At 48.1% G+C, this 17599-nt stretch overlaps 1 protein-coding gene across 2 annotated transcripts in view; it reads left to right on the top strand.

Moving 5' to 3' along the window:
• Positions 1-17599, top strand: part of LOC115096139 (rho guanine nucleotide exchange factor 3-like) — a 49287-nt gene that overhangs the window by 16411 nt on the left and 15277 nt on the right. The window lies entirely within an intron of this gene.

Genomic DNA, 17599 nt, shown 5'->3' with positions numbered 1-17599 from the left:
GTTCAAATCATAGAGCTTTTATAATAATTCAAAGATGAAAAAAAAAGTCCTGTTACATGGGGAACGGTTCCAAGACCTGCTCCTTTAACATGGTATTCTCTGTGCTTTATATATATGGGAGAGAAAAAAAAACCCCTCTTGAGCCCTGTATTTACTACCAGAATTGTTTTTAAGTCCCGGATGGGATGTGCTGGCTTCAAGCTACGCTCCAGGTCGTCCTTCCTCCCCATATATATATATATATATATATATATATATATATATATATACATATATATGTGCGGTATATATACACACACACACACACAGTATTATCCCCTTTTCTAAGCCGGACCTTGCAATAGATGGAACATGATGCACAGAGTCACATTGCCCTTTAAATAGCAAGACTTGGAAGCAGGTTTCCTGCAAACCTGTACTGGGGCTGGGGGACCTCTGGCTCCTTTCTAACCACCTGGGCTACTCCTGCCATCTTGCAGTCTGAATTGCACTCGGCGCTGCACGGTTCAAACTACAAAAGAGTTGCAGCAGCACCAAGCAGTTAGAAAACAGCACAAGTCCCGTCCCCCCCACACACATACATATATACACTCCACACCCAGATTAGTGGGATCATAGCTGATCATGCCTCTCCCTTTTAAACAGCAGGACCTGCTCTATTTCAAGCACGGGACCAAGTCAGTCAGTCTCACTCAAATTCAGGTTCAGGAAGCTTTGAACTTGTGCTGCAAATGTAATCCCAAAAGAAGAAAAAATGTTCATAATAGTGATAACACTAAAATAAAACTGGAGAGTACACAAACGACAGTACCAAGAGCAGTTCCTGAGTTCTGGTGATGCTCAGTATTGCCTTTGGTCAGATTTATGTCTCTGGCCTGGTAGCAGGAAACTACGTATTTCGCTGCTGTAGCTGCAAGGTTATATGGGGCTTTTCCTGCTCATTCTTTTGTGGGAAGTGTTTGATTTTCTGAGTCTTGGGAAAAGCTCTGATATCTTTGTATTTGCACAGTAAAGGGACATTTTATTTCCCCAGCGTTGCACTGAGTGTGGCTTCATGAGGTGTCGGTTTCATTTTTTTGACTGCAGATTTCTATTTCTTATTTGTGGTCACTTATTCTCTATTTGGAAAGTGTGTTCTGTGTAGGTGACCGAGGTGAGGAATTCTGCTAGCGTGTATTTTCTGGGTAGGATTCGAAAGCGGTCCAGCTTGTTCTGTTTTCCAATCTGCACCTCCCAGTAGGAGGCATATTGGGGTTCTAGGGCACGTTACAATATTTACTGTGCTGCCTTTTCATAGGCAGAGAATTTGCTGTGTATGGTATATCCCGGAAATCAGTGCTGATTTTTGTGTTTCGTCATGGAGTGCCTGCTAGCGGAGGGTGTTTGTTTCACTGTTACTGAGAGGACACCAGAATTTAAAGATTCTTTGTGGCATGCTGAGTACTAAAGGGACGCTCACTCACTTTCACCAGTTAGAAATTAAACTGCACAGGAAAATTCAATTTTTTTTTGTAGACAGATATGTCTCCTTGGAAGCCCTATTTCCCCAGAAGGGGTCCTCATTCCCACCAACTACTCACAGTCTCCGTACCTGGGAACCTTTGATTTCCAGTCACCCTGAGACTGTCACAGATTAGCAGGGGGGAGGGGAGGTGGGCAGCAGCGTGCACCCAAACTTTCTCTCGCAAACACACACTCACGTGTTCACTCTCATGCAGTTTCACACGCACACGCGCACTCTCACACACACGCTCACTCCTCATTCATATTTATTTAGATTAGCTTTTATGTGAAAACTCAGCACTGGTAACTTCGAGAGGGCTTTCTGTCAGGTTGGCTATATGTCATTTGCTTACTGACTTGTATTTTAATCACTCGGTGTTGTGAAATATAATGTAAATGGACTTGAGCCATGTGCACCAGGTGACTCATAAATTTTAAGAAAGTTAAAATTATTCACTCAGATGTACACGCATGTCTCTCCCTCTTTCACACACACACACACACAGGCCCACATGCACTCTCTCATTGCCATGCTCACGGATTCTCTCTCCTCATCCTGAACCCTCCACCAGCCAGAGCAGCCTTCTCTTTCTCCAGGTCCACAAAAACCACGAAAGCTGTCCCCCACCATAAGCGGGCTGGGTGGGAAAACCACTCTTCCTCTTTCTGCAGCGCAGCCTGAGCCTGCCCCCCCGTTGCCTCTTCCCCACACGGGCCTGGCACTCCTGCTCTTCCTCTTTCTACTGCGAGGACCGAAGCTGCCTCCAATCCATTTCTTCTTCCTTGCACAGGGGGACAATGCTCTTGCTCTTCCTCCTCCTGGCCCGCACAGCGGAGATGACTTTTTCTTCAGGGTGTGCTTTTGCAAGGGCACCTGCAGTTTTCAGGTATTGGCCCGAAAACCTGGCAATTTGTTCACAATTCTGGTCCCCGACCCCAGGTCAAATCCAGAGAGTTTCCAGGTACGATAGTCTCAGTTAATATGGATAAAGCAGTGTGATTGCCGTGTTAGTCCACTTGAATGCACCGAAATAAATATAAAAATGTCATTGATATATTTGATTTATTTAAAATTAGCTGACACCTGTGGAAATTCCCCAGAGATCCCTATGGATTGCCCCCCCCCCCCCCCCAGCCCAGCCTAGCCTGCCTTCCCGTTCCAATAAGTACTGCGAACCTGGATCCTGCTCCCGATTCATTATTCACGGCGTCATCAGCACGGCCTACTTCCACGGCACCATCTTCTCCCACCTCCTTCCCTGACGGCTCCTCAGCCCTCAGCGTCACACTGGCTTCATAAGAGAATTGCTAAAAACTCACTGTTTTTTTCTGCACTGACATAGCTGATCTTTGCCGCACTCATTTCGAGTTGTCGGGGCTGCTCACAACAACGGATTGTTGGGATACCGGGGGGATTTGCTAGATCGAGGAAGGAAGCACAGCCCTCAGGCAGCCATTGGCAAGCGTGATGTCACTTCCTCCCCCCCTCACCATTTTAAAAAAGAGAATGTTATGGCCGCCGGCTGCGGCAGTCCGCAACCGGTGCCGGCCACTTACCAGTGCGGATGGGCTGCTCCCGGGGCGCTAGCAGCAGCTGGCAGCCGTCCCTGACGTCTCTCTTCGTGGCCGTCTCAGCCGGCCTTCCTCCCTGATGTCGGCTCCTCCCCCTGCCGGGCCTGCTAGAGCCACGCGCGCGCGCTCTCTCTTCTACATTTAAAGGGGCCACGACAGGAAATTGTCGCAGCCCCTCCCTGGGACTCCTCCTGGATTTTTTCTATTTAAGGCAAGGTCTGCTCCTCAGACCTTGACTTGGTTTTGTTGTGTTTGAGGCATTGTGGACCCTTGGTCGCAGTGGAGATGACTCCACCCAAGGGGAGGAGCCCTGTGGGGAACCACTGCGATAGGCTGACACAGTTAGCAGACACAGAATGGATAGAGTCTTTATTGTACTGCTGTAAATAGATGGTAAAGCAGGAAGGTAAGGCACTGATCCACGAGATGCCAATACGCTCAACAGGTTCAGAACTATAGTCTCACCCAGATGTTCACGATAGGCAGGAGCCCGCCGTGCGGGTAACACCGCAGCTGGTGGTTGCGCAGCTGGTGGGAGCGCCGGATCGTAGAGGTACTCACAGAGTGAAGGCATCTTCCTGGTGGGTGCTAGAGCTTCTGCTGGAGCGAGGCCCTTAGCGAAAGGAGGCATCTAAGCTAGCAGTTTAGAGCAGGCAGAGTAGCAACTCGAATTGGTAGCGGAAGCGGAGGCTAGTTATACCCGGAGGTACTGACATCATGTGGTGGGGCAGCCCCCGAGGTTCCCGCCATGACGTGTACTTGAGTGTCAGAGATGTGCACGCTCGCGCCCTAGGAAGCCACCAGAGTGAGCATGGCGGATGGGGACGCCCATGCTGGTCTGAAAACGCCGAGGCCCGCAGCACTTGGCACCGGAGACAGCCATCTTGCCCAAAGAGAGGGAAAAGGGAGAAAAAGAGGTAAGGCAGAGTGGTCGCAGCCATCTGCGACCAATGGACGCAAGAGTAGCCCCCTTCAAAGGGCCCCCTCCAAGACCTCTTCCAGGTAGTCTGGGCTTGCATGGGTGTGCCAGGTGGAATTGGCGTAGCATCTCCTTGTCTGTAATATTGGCCAGTGGTTCCCAGGCGTTTTCCTCTGGGCCATAGTTCTCCCAAGAGATGAGGTAGTCCCATGTCTTGCCTCTTTAACGTACATCAAGGATGTCGTCTACGGCATATTCAATGTCATCCTCTGTGTCCAGCCTGGTGGGCTCTGGTTCTTTTCTGGAGAACTCGGAGAGTATCTCTGACTTTAGTAGAGATACATGAAATGCATTGTGTATCTTGATTGATGGAGGCAGTTTGAGACTGTATGTTAAGTTTCCTAATCGCCGAAGGATGGCAAAAGGTCCCACAAATCGAGGAGCAAATCTTGCAGAAGGGAGCTTGAGTCGGAGGTATTTTGTGCTTAACCAGACCTTGTTGCCTGGCTGGAACTGGGGGGCCTTTTGATGATGGCCATCATAGGTCCTCTTTGCCTTTTGACCTGCTTTAAAAAGGAGCTCCTTTGTCTGTCTCCAAAGCTAGGATAATTCTGCTGCGGTAGCCTAGGCAGCAGGACAGGCTACTGTCAATAGATTAGGCAGCTGAGGTAAATGTTGTCTCCCGTAGACAAGTTGGAAAGGGGAAGACCCCGTTGAAGAAGCAGGATGTGAACTGATGGCAAATTCTGCCCAAGGCAGTAATTCAGCCCAGTCGTTCTGTCTAGAGTGACATAGGATCGCAAGAATTGTTTTAGCGTCCTATTCATCCTCTCAGTCTTACCGTTAGACTGAGGATGGTAGGCAGAGGTTAGATCTAAAGCGATGTCAAACTTCTGACATAATGCTCTCCAAACTTTTGCAGTAAATTGCACTCCTCTGTCGGATAGTATATGTTTGGGCATACCATGGAGACGGAAGATGTGCTTTATGAAGAGTTTAGCTAATTCAGTAGCAGAGGGTAATCCTGGTAATGCTACAAAGTGTGCCATTTTAGAGAAACGGTCGATCGTAACCCATATGGTGTTGTTGCCGCTAGATGATGGCAGGTCCACTACAAAATCAGTAGCGATATGGGTCCAAGGTTCATCCGGTGATGGTAGAGGTTGTAATAAACCCCAAGGTCACCCGGGTGGTGGCCTTTACTTGGCACAAATAGCGCAGGAACCCACGTATGCTTGCACGTCCTTCTTCATGGTTGGCCACCAATAGTACCTGTGCAACATTGCTAAGATGTGACTCTGTCTAGGATGGCCTGCCAGACGAGAATCGTGTACCCATTTCAACAGTCTTTTTCTTAAACTTCTGGCCACCATTGTCTTTCCAGCAGGTACCATGTGGGTGGTTGCGAGAACTACTCTTGTGGGATCGATGATATGACGGGGTTCATCTGGCACGTCCTGAGGTGAGAATGAGCGCGATAAGGCAGCCCGTGTGTTCTTTTCTCCTGGATGGTATTTCAGATGGAAATCGAACCTGTTGAAAAACAGGGACCATCTTGCTTGACAGTGGTTGAGTCATTGAGCATGTCGAAGATACTCTAGATTCTTGTGATCGGTGTATACTACTATTTGATGTTGTGCGCCTTCTAGCCAGGGACGCCACTCTTCAAAAGTCAGTTTGATCGCGAGAAGCTCTTTGTCTCCTATCCCATAGTTTCTCTCAGCAGGCGAGAATTGCCTAGAAAAGAAGGAGCAAGGATGGAGCACATTGAATTCGCTGTACTGACTTAGAACTGTTATGAACCTGCCCGCGGAGCTAATCCCCGCGAGCAAGCCCTGTTTACCTTGTTTCTACGTCTCCCCAACGCAGCTGGAGCCGCGGACTGTACTTCTCCTCGCGGCCCAGAGGCCGCCCCTTGTATCCTGCCTTGTCGCGGCACAGTGCTGCCATAGTCGGGTCTTCACCGCGATCGGAGCCGCGGTCTTCTTACATCTGTGCGGCTGGGACTGCCGGCAGCGGCAACGTGATCTTCGCGGCGCGGAGGCCACATCCCCGGGCTCGAGTAGTGGCTGGAGCCGCCCCCGGGGCCTCCTGCAGCAGCTGGAGCCGCTGCCGTCATTGAGGCCTGCTTCTTAGGCCAGCCCTGCGTCTGTGTCGCCGACGTTCCGTGCAGGCCACTGTCTGCGGTCCTGCACAGCTTCCTGCTTCCCTCTATGTGCGCAGCCGCGCCTCTTCACAGAATTTAAAGGGCCAGCCACAGGAAGTGTGGCTGACCCCACCTATGGATTGGATTTCCTGCCTAGCCCTATAAAAGGGCTGTCTTCACAGTACGTCTTCGCCTTGCATCGGAGTTACTTCACTCTGGAGGTTCCTGCCTGCCAGAGCTCCGTCAGGTCTTCTATCTTCTCCATGGAGTTCCTTGTCTCGTCTGTTCCTCGTCATGCCATGTCTTCGTGCCTGAGGTCCTCGTCCAGGTGTCCTGGTGTTTCGTCTCCTGGTGTTTCGCCTCCTGGTGTCCTGCCCTCCTTGGTGTTCACGTCAGCGCTCCTGAGCCTTCTGGTCCTGTTCAGCCTGGCTCCCTTGGACGATGTCTTTCCCGGGTTAGAGTGGCCTACAGGTGGACTAGTGTCCTGTGCTCCTGGGCCGTCTCGTCCTGCCAGCCTTTGTGGAGCTCCGGGCGACTTATGGCTCCGTCGTCGAAGTTCTACCTTGGCTGGATTCTTCCCTGTGCTCGTCCCGTTCTCAGCGTGGTCCGTGACCAGCCTCCTCGGGCTGTGTAGGGCGTGCAGTGGGACAGGGTGGTCCACGACCAGCTCATTGGGTCCGCCCATGAAGGTGGGCTGAGTAGGGTGCCCTGAGAGACAATGCCCAGCGTCTTGTCTTGTTTGGATTTCAAGTTCCTCATCATGTCTGCACTTCAGCATCTTGTTCCTGATGCCATCGCATCGACCCTGGTCTGGGATGCCGTCGCATCGACCATTGGTCCGTGATGTCTTCACATCAGCTCTGGTGTTATATCTTCTATAGTCCTGGTGTCATATCTTCAAGAGCCCTGGTGTCATGTCTTCATCTTCGTCATAGTGTCACGTTTTCATGTCAAGGCCCGTCTGCCCTCATCCTCAGGTCAGGGCTGCTGCTCCATGCCGTTCCAAGCGGCAGGTCCGAAAGGGCTCGGAATGGTCGGAGGACCATTCACATTCCAACATCATCCTGTTGTTGGCCTTGGGAGCTTGCAGGCCTGGCGGAGGGTACGACCATCTGCCATAGTGGAACACGCCGTCAACCCTCAATTTGGTCCTGGATCCGCTGGGGTCGGGCTGAGGCCCAAGGGCACACTAAAACACCCTGCACATAACAAGAACCGCCCCCATACCAACATCGGATGCATCAACCTCCACGATGAAAGGACGGTGTGGGTCAGGGTGGTGGAGACATGGCTTCTTTTGAAAAGCCTCTTTGAGCATCATGAACTGCTTTGACCAAGAGTAGTTTTTAATGAAGGATCGATAGTAATTGGTAAATCCTAAGAAGCGACGTAATGACTTCAGGCCTGTGGGTTGAGGCCAGTCCCAGATACTCTCAAATTTCTTGGGATCCATTTGAAAACCGTTCTTCGAAATGATATATCCCAGGAAGGGTACAGCTTCTTTGTGAAATTCACACTTCTCAAGCTAAAGGTGGTACTCACGCAGCCGTCTTAGGACTTTCTTAACATCCTCCTGATGACTTTGCAGATCCTGAGAAACGATCAGTATATCATCAAGATATACTACTACGCATTGATACAGTAAGTCCCATAAGATGTTGTTCATCATATTTTGAAAGACTGCAGGTGCGTTACTTAAACCGAATGGCATGACAAGGTATTCAAAGTGTCCATCACGGGTGTTAAAAGCAGTCTTCCATTCGTCTCCTTCTCGAATACGCACCAAGTTGTAAGCTCCTTTTAGGTCCAATTTGGAGAATATTTTGGCCCCTTGGAGCTATCAAACAGTTCAGATATTAAGGGCAGGGGGTACCTGTCCTTGATGGTAATCTCATTCAGACCCCTGTAGTCAATGCATGGGCGTAAGGTGCCATCCTTTTTTCCTACAAAAAAGAAACCTGCACCAGCAGGGGATTTGGAAGGTCTGATAAATCCCTTTTGTAGATTTTCCTGTATGTAGGTAGACATAGCTTTGGTCTCAACTACAGAAAGAGGGTAGACTCTTCCTTTGGGAGGTTCAGAGTTTGGCTTCAGATTTATAGCACAATTGAACTCTCTGTGTGGAGGAAACACATCAGCTGCTTGCTTAGAGAAAACATCCTGAAAGGAGGCGTATTGTGGAGGTAAGCCAGGTAGTGATGGAGTGGTAGGCATGCAGATGAGCAGTGAAACTTCAGCAAGACACCAAACATGACAGTCTGGTCCCCACTGGGACAGTTCCAAGATAACCAATTAAATTGTGGCATATGGTCTTGAAGCCATGGCAGACCCAACACCACCGGATGCATGGCTTTTTCCAACACTAGAAAGGAAATTGATTCTGAGTGTAGGGCTCCAGTGCGCAGGCCAATGGCCTGGGTGATCAATGAAATTTCTCCAGGAAGTGGTTCTCCATGGATGGATGACAATAGCAGAGGCTTATCTATTGGTGTGGTAGGAATCCTCAGATGTTCGACCAAGCGCTTCAGAATAAAATTACCTCTGGCACCGGAGTCAATGAGAGCAAGAGTCTGAAACTCGAGACCTCTGCAAAGCAGTGATACAGGTAAAGACAATGGAGGAGTAGGAGAGGTAAGGCCCAGGAGAAGTCCTCCTGCAGATCCCAGGCCCGTCAGTTTCCCAGACAAATGGGACAGGTTTGGACTGCGTGGCCCAATTGGCCACAGTACATGCATAGGCCCATGTGCTTGCGGTAATGTCTCTCCTTAGAGGTCAAGTGGCTTCGGCCTAGTTGCATAGGCTCTTCCTCTTCTAGGGGTGCAGACAGTAAGCTGGAAGCAATAGGCACAGGTTTTCGATGGTTAGCTCCCACTGTAGACTTGTGGACTGCTAGCCTCTTGTGTACAATCACGGATACGGCGGTCAATTCTCCCTGCTAGTTCCATTAGGAACTCAAGGGATTCAGGTAAATTGCGAGCCACTAGTTCGTCCTTTATGCGAGAGTTGAGACCCTCCATGAATATGGCACGTAGGCATCCAGTGTCCCAATGCAGTTCGGATGCTAGAGTCTTAAATTCAATGGCAAAGTCTGTAACGGCTTGTTACCTTGCTGAAGGTTTAGCAAGGCGGATCCAGCGATGGTCTGGCGAGCTGGGTCATCAAACACAGACTTAAAAAGTTGTAGAAATCCTAATAGGTCATTCAGGATAGGATCTTCACATTCCCATAGCGGTGAAGCCCAGGCCAGGGCTCGTCCTTCAAGGAATGACAGGATATAGGTGGTCTTCGAAGCATCAGTGGGAAATAGGGTAGGCTGTAAAGAAAAATCGATGCTGCATTGATTGATGAACCCTCTGCACATCTTGGCTTCACCCGTAAAATGGGTAGGTGTAGATAAAGGCACAGTGGTCTTAAGGGTTACCACTGATGACAGCAACTCCTTCACAGGAGGAGCTGAGGAGCTCAGTTGAGCGTGTAACTGATTGAAGGCAGTAGCAAGTGAGCAACCACTGCGATAGGCTGACACAGTTAGCAGACACAGAATGGATAGAGTCTTTATTGTACTGCTGTAAATAGATGGTAAAGCAGGAAGGTAAGGCACTGATCCACGAGGTACCAATACGCTCAACAGGCTCAGAAGTATACTCTCATCCAGATGTTCATGATAGGCAGGAGCCCGCAGTGCAGATAACGCCGATGCTGGTGAGTGGAGTTGGAGCGCCGGTTTGTAGAGGTATTCACAGAGTGAAGGCATCTTCCTGATGGTAGAATGGTGGGACTGAAGGTCCGTGGTGCAGGATATGAAGTAGATAGGCCCTCGAAGAGCGAGTAACCAATGGTCCAATATCCTGGAATGAATAAGAGAAAAGACCCCCGAGAGGCAGTTGTCTAGGTTAGTGAGGACCCTGAAGGGAAGTTGGAAGCGAGAGACCCCCAAGGAGCGGGTGTCTAGAGCTTCTGCTGGAGCGAGGCCCTTAGTGAAAGGAGGTGTCTAAGCGTGCAGCTTAGAGCAGGCAGAGTAGCGAAGCAAAGTCTTTGCTAACTCGAATTGGTAGCAGAAGCGGAGGTTAGTTATACCCGGAGGTACTGATGTCATGCGGTGGGGCCGCCCCCGAGATTCCCACCATGACGTGTACTTGAGCATCAGAGATGTGAGCGCTCGCACCCTAGGAGGCCACGGGAGTGAGCATGGCGGATGGGGATGCCCATGCTGATCTGAAAACGCCGAGGCCCGCGGCACTTGGCACCAGAGACAGCCATCTTGCCCAAAGAGAGGGAAAGGGGAGAAAAAGAGGTGAGGCAGAGTGGTTGCAGCTGTCTGCGACCGATGGACGTAACAGGTTTCTTGGCTCCTGGTCTGTTTCCTGTCTTCTGAGTTTGGTTCCTGTCTCCTGAGTCTTGTTCCTGCTCCGAGTCCTGTTCCTGCTCCTATCCCCTGTCTCCAGTTCCTTTGGACAGATCTTCTGGCTTCTGACCTCGGACTGGCTTCGGTGATTCCTGTGGCATCTGACCTTGGACTGGCTTCGGTGATTCATCTGGCTTCGGACCTCGGATTGGCTGTTGACGACCCTCTGGCTTCCGACCCTGGGGCTGATTCTCATCGCTGCTTCCAGCTGCGATTCCACTGAGTTCTCAGGCACCCAAGGGCTCAACCTGTGGGGAACGGGGCTGGTATTGGCGAAGCTCCAGCTGGCCCCTGCATCAGATCAGCTTCGCCTTCCGACGGTAGGGACCTGAGGGGGTTTACCCTCACAGGTAGCGCCAACTCTACCTCGGACAAGGGATCCACATCTCTGAAGTATAACAGAGAGCACTTTATGTAGCACCCCTTGAGTGAACCATAAACTTGGGCAGTAGTAATCTAATTTACCAGAGAGATATAGGGGACCATTCCCTCTCATCGTCTTAAAAGCCAGTATCAACATTTTGAACTGACACTCCTGTTGGGAGTCAGTGTATAAGCATGATCATTACAGATATTTTCCTAGCACATCCCAACACTGTTCTAGCCGCTACATTTTGGGCGTTTTTTGTAGCCTCTGAAGACGGTGCTGTGGTATTTGGTAATCCCACAAATGGACCAATACAATATGGTCGAGACCACAAGTTAATCTACCACTGGATTATATAGGCAGAAATCAGATGAAGTCTGATAAGCAGCCGTCACCTTTACTCCCAGCTGAACCAGTCTGTGGTGAGCCACCCCTAATCCATCCATTGCCAGGGTTTGGGTCTCAAGCTCCTCCTATGCAGGCAGCAGCTGTTGCAGTAAACTCACCCCCCACCCCCACCCCCGCAGTAGATGCACAACAGAGGAGCAAGAAGCCTAGGCCCATCTAGGCCTGGGGGAAGTTCTGCACCACTAGGCAATGCAGAATTAATATTGCCTGTATTATTTGCCCCATGTTGCTTACACCCATCACCACCTGTGGTACCACTGGCACCTCTTTAATCTGCCTCTTCGTGGCTCTTTAAAAGTTTGAGCTGTGTATGGCCTGTACTCCAGCACTGCTTTTGTGCTGAACCTCAAGAAGCACAGAGGACAGTATGTGCACTGCACAGCTCAAACACCCTGAGAATCACCGATGTAATAAGGTGTGCTCGGTAGTGCATACGGTTTAACCCACAGTTGTGAACACATTTTACTCCTGGTGCAGCAGGGAGGTTTTGAGAACAAAAAAATGTGCCCATAAAACAGTCCGCATTTGCTTGGTGCCCTTACATGGAAATCTCGTGCTAATGAAGACATTAACCATCGTCCCCCAGTGCAGAGAGGTGTGCCAGCTTAACCTGGGTTTTCTTAGCGCTGGAAATTTTACCCCCAGTCAGAGGTGGAGTAAAATTTCTGGTGCTAGTGTTAGTCTAAGGGCTGAAGCTGAAGTTCTGACATCAGGATCTATAGTCAGGATTTATTTGGGGTGGTGCAGGGGAGATATGATAGGGACCTTCAGATACTTGAAAGGTATTAATGATGCACAAACATCAAACCTTTTATATTGGAAAGGAAACTGTAGAACTAAGGGTCACAATTATGAAACTCCAGGGGGATGACTCAGAACCAACCTCAGGAAATATTTCATCATAAAGAGGGAGATGGATGCCTGGAATGCCCTCCCAGAAGAGGTGGTGAAGATGAGAACAGTAAATTAATTCAAAAGGGCATGGGGCAAACACTGCAGATCCCTAAAGGCTTGAGGCTGCAAATGAAGTAATGGGGTTAACCTATGTTAACTTTAGATGTAACATTTCTACATGTGGCTAACCTGCATGGAGCAGCAGTTACTACTCTTAACAGAAGACATGGGGGTAACCTGCATGGATCAACAGTTACTACCATAAGCAACTTGGTTTTTATCTGCCATCATTACTATGTTGCTGTGATTTAGATATTAAATTATCTGGCTAATTTAATCCATATATTCAGCAGCATGGCTGTGCTGCTGATTATATCCAGCTATCTTAATGTCAGCCGGATACATTTATCTGACTAACTTTAGGACAGTCAGACTTAGGGCCAATCAGACTTAGCTGGATAAGTTATCCAGCTAACTCTGAATACCTGGCATACAGTAAGGAGTAATAGCACGTCAAAAACGCACGTCCAACCCCCCGAAACTAAGAGCGCCCGCAACATGCAAATGCATGTTGATGGCCCTATTAGTTATTCCCGCGAGATTCAGTAAGTAAAATGTGCAGCCGAGCCGCATATTTTACTTTCAGAAATTAGCGCCTACCCAAAGGTAGGCGTTAATTTCTGCCGGCGCCGGGGAAGTGTACAGAAAAGCAGTAAAAACTACTTTTCTGTACACCCTCCAACTTAATATCATAGCGATATTAAGTCGGAGGTCCTAAAAGTTTAAAATAATTAAAAAAAAATTTTTTTAAATCAGCCCGCGGCTCGAAAACCGGACGCTCATTTTTGCTGGCATCTGGTTTCCGAACCCATGGCTGTCAGCGGGTCTGAGAACCGACGCCGGCAAAATTGAGCATCAGCTGTCAAACTTGCTGACAGCCGCCGCTTCTGTAAAAAAAGAGGCGCTAGGGACGCGCTAGTGTCCCTAGCGCCTCTTTTTACGGCGGGCCCTAATTTGCATGTTTGTCCCCCCTGAATCGCATGCACAGGAGAGTGGGCACTCACCCGCTCTCCCGTGACCTTTACTGTATTGGCCTGATAGTCAGTTCCTCTCCGGAATGCTCTGGCCCTGCCCACCACTTAGCTGGCTAACTACATCTCTGAATAACTAGTTATACCCTAAGTGGCAGCTGTTCAGTGAGGTAGGATATTCAGCGACTGCTACTTAGCCAGCTAAGTAGCACTAAATATCACCCTCTGTATTACTATGTGTAGAAAACATAAATCATATCTGTATGCACAAAATGAATACAACTCATGTTTTGTGCGCATATAAAATACGTATATGCGCACAAAACATAAGTTGTGTTTATTTTGTGCACATGAAACCTGGTTTGAGCTGGTTTTATGTAAATAAAAGTATTTTATTTATATTTTAAAATTGTCTACATTATCTGTTGTAAAGCTGCAAATTGACTTTTGCTTATCTGCTACCATTCTAATGTACTGTAAAGCACCTTCATACCTATAAAATGCAGGTAATATATCTAAATAAATAAATAAATAAATAAATGTATGAACCCAAAACATGCACTCCCACCCCGGAGTTAAACTGTGCATTCCGTGCTTGTACACACATTTTTAACTCCCAATGCATTATGTTTTGATGTTTTGATGTTCAAAAACACAGACTTTGATGAAATGGGGAAGTACCTGGAGGAAGAACTAAAAGGCTGGGAAAACGAGAGAGATGTGGATCAACAGTGGACCAATCTAAAAGGAGCAATCACCAAGGCAACTAATCTATATGTTAGAAAAGTAAAGAAAAGCAAAAGAAAAATGAAACCTATCTGGTTCTCAAAGGAGGTGGCTGACAAAATAAAGGCTAAAAGAACAGCATTCAAGAAATATAAAAGATCCCAAAAGGAGGAACACAAAGAAGAATATCTGGTAGAACTGAGGGAGACGAAGAAATTAATCAAGATGGCAAAAAGTCAAGCGGAAGAGAGGATTGCCAAAGAGGTAAAGAGTGGTAACAAAACATTTTTCAGATATATCAGTGAAAAGAGAAAAGTTCAAAATGGTATAGTGAAATTGAAAGGTGGAAAGGATCAATGCGTGGAGAGAGACGAAGAAATGGCAGAAATATTAAATGAATACTTCAGTTCTGTGTTCACTAAAGAGGACCCTGGAGAAGGACCGACACTAGTTAACAAGAAACTGGAGGGGAATGGAGTAGATGTAACTCCATTTACAGTAGAAAATGTATGGGAAGAGCTGGTGAAACTGAAAGTGGACAAAGCCATGGGGCCTGATGAAGTTCATCCCAGAATACTGAGGGAGCTCAGAGATGTGCTGGCAGGTCCGCTGTGTGACCTATTCAATAGATCCCTAGAAACGGGAGTGGTGCCGAATGATTGGAGGAGAGCGGTGGTGGTCCCGCTTCACAAGAGTGGGAACAGAGAAGAGGCTGGTAACTACAGACCGGTTAGTCTCACTTCGGTGGTGGGAAAAGTAATGGAGTCACTGTTGAAAGAGAGAATAGTGAACTATCTACAGTCGGGAGAATTGCTGGACCAGAGGCCGCATGGATTCACCATTGGAAGATCCTGTCAGACAAATCTGATTGACTTTTTTGACTGGGTAACCAAGGAATTGGATCGAGGAAGAGCACTCGATGTCATCTACTTGGATTTCAGCAAAGCTTTTGACACTGTCCCGCACAGGAGACTGGTGAATAAAATGAGAAGCTTAGGAGTGAGTGCCGAGGTGGTGGCCTGGATTGCAAACTGGTTGACGGACAGAAGACAATGTGTGATGGTAAATGGAACTCTCTCTGAAGAGAGAGCGGTTTTAAGCGGTGTACCGCAGGGATCGGTGTTGGGACCGGTCCTTTTCAATATCTTTGTGAGCGACATTGCGGAAGGGATAGAAGGTAAGGTATGTCTTTTTGCGGATGACATTAAGATCTGCAACAGAGTGGACACTCCGGAAGGAGTGGAGAGAATGAGACGGGATTTAAGGAAGATGGAAGAGTGGTCGAAGACATGGCAGCTGACATTCAATGCCAAGAAGTGCAAAGTCATGCATATGGGGAGTGGAAATCCGAATGAACTGTATTCGATGGGGGGAGAAAGGCTGATGTGCACGGAGCAGGAGAGAGACCTTGGGGTGATGGTGTCTAATGATCTGAAGTCGGCGAAACAATGTGACAAGGCGATAGCTAAAGCCAGAAGAATGCTGGGCTGCATAGAGAGAGGAATATCGAGTAAGAAAAGGGAAGTGATTATCCCCTTGTACAGGTCCTTGGTGAGACCTCACCTGGAGTATTGTGTTCAGTTCTGGAGACCGTATCTCCGAAGAGACAGAGACAAGATGGAGGCGGTCCAGAGAAGGGTGACCAAAAAGGTGGAAGGTCTTCATCAAATGACTTATGAGGAGAGATTGAAGAATCTAAATATGTACACCCTGGAGGAAAGGAGGAGCAGAGGTGATATGATACAGACTTTCAGATACTTGAAAGGTTTTAATGATCCAATGACAACGACAAACCTTTTCCATAGGAAAAAAATCAGCAGAACCAGGGGTCACGATTTGAAGCTCCAGGGAGGAAGATTCAGAACCAATGTCAGGAAGTATTTCTTCACGGAGAGGGTGGTGGATGCCTGGAATGCCCTTCCGAAGGAAGTGGTGAAGACCAGAACTGTGAAGGACTTCAAAGGGGCGTGGGATAAACACTGTGGATCCATAAAATCAAGAGGCCGTCAATAAAGAGTGGGTGGCTCGCCAGAATGACGGCTACTGCCTGGAGATAATACCCTTATTCAATAAACATACACATGGTTACTGTGACTCCAACATCACTCTAAGCTACAACTGCAAGAGGAAATGTGGAAAAAAGGATTCGCACTCACAAAGTGGGGAGTAGCTGGCTTGTTACGGCGGTTACTACCCCAAACCAAATAAGCCTGATACTTCACTTTCAATACATATCCAGCATAGCTCTCTGCTTCAACGGCAGGGGAGAAGAAAAACTGATACTTCACGCATAGCTCTCTGCTTCAATGGCAGGGGAGAAGAAAAACTGATACTTCACGCATATCCAGCATAGCTCTCTGCTTCAACGGCAGGGGAGAAGAAAAAAGGATTCGCACTCACAAAGCGGGGAGTAGCTGGCTTGTTACGGCGGTTACTACCCCAAACCAAATAAGCCTGATACTTCACTTTCAATGCATATCCTGCTTCAACCGCAGGGGAGAAGAAAAACTGATACTTCACGCATATCCAGCATAGCTCTCTACTTCAACGGCAGGGGAGAAGAAAAACTGATACTACACGCATATCCAGCATAGCTCCCTGCTTCAACGGCAGGGGAGAAGAAAAACAACCAATAAGGGCTGAATAACACAGTCTGGGTAAAACAAATAAACATGGGTGTAGCTTGCTTATTGCGGCGGTTACTACCCCTACTACCCCTAACTAATCAAGCTTGATATTTCACTTGGTTGCAGCTCCATCACTGCTCTCTACATTAATGGTGGGGGTGGAAGGGAAATAGAACCAAAGAGCTAAGAGAAACAGATAAGTATGAGAAAAAAATGTGAAGCTTGCTGGGAAGACTGGATGGGCCGTTTGGTCTTCTTCTGCCGTCATTTCTATGTTTCTATGTTTCTATATTAACAAACCATTTGCCTACTGCATTGGAAGGTTTTGTTCTTTTTTTTTTGCATGTGTGTTCAGAAACGTCAGCGCATTCTTAGCACACAGTTTATTAGATGGGCCCCTTAATTTTACATTTGTGTGCACTGTAGAGACTCTCCCTAGTAAAATGTGCTCTCAGCTTATGCACGATTCCGAAAGCACTTTTAATTCGGTTCGTGTGCAGAGTTTGGGGTTTGCCCACATTTTTAACTCTAGATGCATTAACATAACTATTAGCTTACTGCATTGGGATTTGTAGTTTGTTGGGTTTTTTTTTTTTGGAGCAAGTACATTAAAAATTTTTGCACTGAATTTCAGTACCCAGGTTTTAAGGCTTCCCTTATTATACTGGGCACTCAAGTGGCTGCTGTGGAGGGTGTGGGGAGAGGCGGAAAGGGCGTCGACAGTGGTGAGAATAGTAGCCTGGGAGAACATTAGAGCAGGACACAGACTCTAGAAAGAGAATAAGGCAGGGTTATGCAGAATCTTAACAAAACTGTGCCAAATAACCCAGCAGTATCTTTGAGGCAGATTCCTGTACCGTGCCTGTCTTTACTACTACATACCCCTGAGGAACCAGCCACGCTAAACCAGCTGAAAACCTAGCGAAATTAAGCGAGGAAGAAAACTACCAGCACCAAATTCACGAGGAGGCGTGGGCCCTTTAAACCAGACTCCTCGTAGG

Source organism: Rhinatrema bivittatum, chromosome 1 (genome assembly GCF_901001135.1).
Source record: "Rhinatrema bivittatum chromosome 1, aRhiBiv1.1, whole genome shotgun sequence".
Lineage (NCBI taxonomy): Eukaryota > Metazoa > Chordata > Amphibia > Gymnophiona > Rhinatrematidae > Rhinatrema > Rhinatrema bivittatum.
This window is presented reverse-complemented; position numbering and strand designations above follow the sequence as displayed.